The sequence below is a fragment of the Monodelphis domestica genome, chromosome 2, assembly GCF_027887165.1.
Source record: "Monodelphis domestica isolate mMonDom1 chromosome 2, mMonDom1.pri, whole genome shotgun sequence".
Classification (NCBI taxonomy): Eukaryota; Metazoa; Chordata; class Mammalia; order Didelphimorphia; family Didelphidae; genus Monodelphis; species Monodelphis domestica.
This window is the reverse complement of record NC_077228.1, coordinates 127,132,370-127,137,107: the sequence shown is the minus strand read 5'-3', so window position 1 is coordinate 127,137,107 and position 4,738 is coordinate 127,132,370. Positions and strand designations below refer to the sequence as shown.

The window sequence follows — 4,738 nt, the reverse complement described above, 5'->3', positions numbered from 1 at the left end:
ATTGTTAGTTTTTCTCAAATTTCTATTCTTTGATTTTTCATTCTATTTACAAGTGGGTTTTATTTTTGCATCTTCTGAATTCAGTTTCACCCTTTATAATAACTATCTTCCCTAGATAAAATTAAGGTCTTAATTTGGATTGTATTTTAAATTTCATTTTTTATTTCTGTGTACATGTTGTTTTTCAACAGAATATAAAGGGCTTGAGGGCAGAGCCAGGTTTTTTTTTTGGGGGGGGGGGAGGTTGGTCTTAGATATCTCCAATCTGGTATACAGTAGGTATTAAATAACTTTGTTGAACTGAAATTTAAATAATTTATAAATATAGTACTATAATAAGGCAATTACTTTTTAAAGAGATCTTCCTTTTTAAAAATTTTTGCTATGTATATTTTTTTAAGGCACCTGAATTCTGGTCAGGGCTCTAACTTTGCCACTGAATGGAAAGGATCCATATCTATGATTTCTCATTTTTGTTATTATCTCCGGAATAATAGTATAAAGACAAAAAAAGATTTCATGGTGAACTACTGCTTTATGTGGTGAATGTAAAGCATTCATTTTACAATTACTTTCTCATAATCTTGCTACAAGGGAGATACTGTATTCAGACAACACCTTCCTGACCATCTTAAGGTACTTGGTACTGAATGACAATAAAATGGGAAACTCAGATTGAGAGTATATAGAGTGGTAATTCCTTTCCCTTCTCCCTCAACTCCTTGTACTACAGATACTCCAACAACTATTACCATGACTACGATTTTAAAATGCCTTTTTTTCTGGCACTGTTTAGAACTGGATCAACCCAAAGATAAGGGCCCAGAAGATGCCTGAAGAGGACTCTTGAGATCCATGAGTACAAACCTCTTGTAGAAGAAGTGAGGTTTATCAAGAGTGTGGAAAGTGGGAAAAGGAAGAGGGAGAGAGGGGCTGACAGCAATCCCACACCACAGCTGGAGAGAACACTGGTCTTCCTGCTGACTCTTCTATTCCCATTCTGGTAAATTCACTTTCAAATTTTAGAAAAAACGAGCAACCAATTAAGATTCTGAAAAGCAAAATCAGTCTCCCCCTTTCCCATTTTAGTGCTGGTACAGAAAAAGAACAGAACGTTTCTGTTTGTCATTTGGTGCTTTCAGCTCCCTATAATGCTGTCTTTTCACATGTTGATCTTTCCTTTTTAATAAACAGTAACTGTTTCACAAAACCAGGGACACCTGGGAAGTTACTTCACAAAATTGAAAGAGCTTGTGTTTCCTCTTAACTTAAAAAAATGATGTGGTTGGGATTTCTATAATTTGTGGCGTCTCTTTAGATTGTTTTAGTTATGTTCAAATGTGTTTGCTTCTATCCAAATGTTAACTACAAAGACAATAATCTTGGCTGAATGGCTTTGTCAGTAACTTCCAGAAAGGATGCTAGCTACTTAGAAAGCTAGCTACTTACAAAGAAAGACATTGAAAAAGTGACATCACTGAATTGAGCAGACCCTACCTCTAGCCCAGCACACAAAAGCTTCAGGACACCTGGTCAAATGTTTGGTATAGCCACTACAGATAATCACACAAATCCTTTTCTTCAGGAAGCACTTCAGTTCCTCACAATGGAATGACTAAGGCTGTACCTGAACAAGGTAAATAACTGAATTGCTGTGGCACAGCTAGTTTTAGCAACTGCATCTTATCAGCTGCAAGCTGACCTGCATGACTGGGAAGAAACTAGCCATTCACAGGGTTGGGGAAAAAGAGTAGATTCAATGGAAGCTTAAATCATGCCACCTAGAGGAATAGAGCGATAAGTTCTTCAGTGTGGATATCTAAAAAATATCCAAGCTAGATTGCATGAATTTTGTCCATGCTAGTTTACAAAACATGTAATGTAAAAATTATTTCTGTGTTTTTGGTTTAGATCTGGGGCTTCCAAGGGGAAGAAAATTCCTTGTGTGAAAATCTCTTTAACTAAGGCAGCAACTCAAAAACTTCATGGGGTTATAAATGAGGGGATCATTGATTTGGAGCTTGAAGGGAATACAAAGAAAATCCAGTCCTGGGTCAACGGAGATAGAGAGGAAGAGACATAGAGAGGGATATAGATGACTATATTCCAATAGAATTGATTTCTTTTTGTAATCATGAATTTCACCAGATTGCCAAGGGGGTCCATCTCTCTCTCTCTCTCTCTCTCTCTCTCTCTCTCTCTCTCTCTCTCTCTCTCTCTCTCTCTCTCTCTCTAAGAACTGCTGATTCAGTCCAACATATTTTACAGATGAGTAAGTCAGTAAACACTTATTAAGCACCTACTATGTGTCAGGAATGGAGATACACACAAAAAACAAAAGATCCTTCCTCCAAAAGGCTCACAGTCTAATGGGAGTGACAACAAATATAAGCAAGCAAGCTTTAACAGGATAAATAGTAAATAATTACGAAGGAAGGCACTAGAAGTAAGGAGGGTTCTGAAAAGCTTCCTGTAGAAGACAGGATTTTAGTTGGGACTTAAAGGAAGTCAAAGGGAGCCAGGAGGAGGAGATGAGGAGGAAGAACATTCCAGTCACTGTGTATACAGTTAATGAAAAGTCTGGAGTCGAGAGATGGAGTGTTACGCTCCTGGAACAAGGATGCCAGTGTCACTGGATCAAGGAATATGTGGAGGGATGTATGGCGTAGGAAGACTTTAAAGGTTGGGGGGAGAGACAGCTAGCTATATAGTTCTTTGTACATCAAATAGGGGATTTTGTGTTTGCTTCTGGAGTTGGTAGGCAAGTCATTGAGCAGGGGAGGGGGTGACGGAGGTTCCATCCTGCACTTTAGGAAAACCATTTTGGGGTCCGAGTGGAAGACTGGAGTAAGGAGAGATCTGAGGTGGGCAGCCCTAGCCAAAGGTCATTGCAGTAGTCCAGCTTGAGGTAATAAAGGTCTTGAACCACTCCTGAAGACAGAGGTACTTGAGACATGTTGCAAAGACGACCTGTGCAACAGATTAGATATGGGGCAGGGCAGAAGACAGTAGAGTTGAGAATGTGAGGATGGTTGTAAGTCTGGGGGACTGGAAGGATAACAGTGCCCTCAATACTAATAAGGAAGTTTGAAGGGGTCTGGGGTGGAGAATGAGCAAACGTAGAAGTAAAGTGAAGGGGGAAAGGCAACACAAGTAGCCAGAGCAGAGCTGGGATTTGAACACAGGTTTACTGACTCCATTTTAAGTATTCTTTTGATTTAACCACACTTAGAGAGCTCAACATGACAAGATGCTCTCTATCAAATCACACAACCTAATTTCTGTTGGTCAGTAGCAAAAAACTCTTACAAAGAGGCCAGGTCAGCCTTACCTATGCTATTTGAAAATTATATTTCAAATAATTTCCAAATATTGAATATAGGTTTTGTTTGCAAAGAATAACCTCTAGCATGTTATTAGTAAAATATGAAGAGTAGGGAAGGGACAGCTCATTTTCTAAATTATTACTAGTAAGGAATCTCTATCTCAATCTATATAGACAATTTAATTTACAGGTCTTTAAATTCTAACCTAATTGCAATTTGTTTCATTTTAGTACTAAATGTAAGAATAATAGCTAAATCCAGTAATTTTTCACTAAATAAATGCTGATCATTCTAGTGGTTATAGCAATTATACTGTGTCAGAACATTCTGAATGGATAGTTAAGAGACAAAATGGATAGAATGCTGGTCTGGTGCCAGACCTTTTGAAATTCAAATCTTGCCATAGACACTTCCTAGTTATGTGACTCTGGGAAAGTCATTTAACTGTCTACCTCAGTTTCCTCATATGTAAAAGGAGCTAGAGAAGGAAATGACAAACCATTCCAGAATCTTTGCTAAGAAAATCCCAAATGGAGTCACACAATCGAAATGACTGAACACAGAAAGATAAGAGGATGTCTTATTTTCAGACTATCCTACTTGCTTATCCTCTAATTTGCTTCTTCTGCTGGCCATAAACTAAGGTTCCATGAAGGGTGGTCCTAAATGACAAGTATAGTATATGTGTGTGTTTCTGTACATGTGTATGCATCAGGGTAAGCAATGGAAACATCAGGTCTCTTATTATTCACTAATACACAGAATTATTGACACTTTATATTTGAGGCTGCTCTGAGGTTCATACTTAATCTCACTTTATATTTTTCAGATGAAGAAACTGAGGTTAAAAAAAATTCTGACTTGGACATGGATACACAGCTAAGTGGCAGGAGCAGCATTCAAACCTAGGTCCTATTAACTCCAAATAAAACATACTTTCCTACTGGAGCTCTTGGGTAGAAATCTGGAAGCATCTGGAGAGTCTGCCAATCGTAAGAACTGCATTTGTTCTTTGGAATGACAGTTTCCAACACTATTCAATGTGTCCTATCATTCCCACAGTGTCCTCAGAAGTAGTTATTATTATTATTATTTTACTGTTCAATTGATAGTTCTGCTTTTTCTGCTGTAGAGCACTAGATTTGAGTCAGGAAGACCTAGATCAAAACCTTTGTTAGATAGAAGCTTTGAATAAATCACTCAAATTCTCACAGAGTCAGTTTTCTCGTTTGTAAAATGAGGGGCTTGGACATGAAAGGCTCCAAAATCTTGCCTAGCAATAATCATGATTTTGTCATGTTAGGATACCTCAGTGGAATCTTAATGTCTCAGAGTGTACCTTTCTCCCCAATTCCCTCATTTCTCTCCAGTATTACCTCTTAGTAACCCATGATCAAAATTTTTTATTTAGA

The 4,738-nt window shown here is 37.9% G+C and overlaps 1 long non-coding RNA gene across 1 annotated transcript; it reads left to right on the top strand.

Annotated features, from left to right (window-relative positions):
* The first annotated feature begins 717 nt into the window (after positions 1-717).
* Positions 718-4,534, top strand: LOC107651302 (uncharacterized). The gene is made up of 2 exons (XR_001627904.2): positions 718-1,003; positions 4,156-4,534. It is a non-coding gene; the product is annotated as an uncharacterized LOC107651302 (long non-coding RNA).
* Positions 4,535-4,738: the final 204 nt, after the last annotated feature.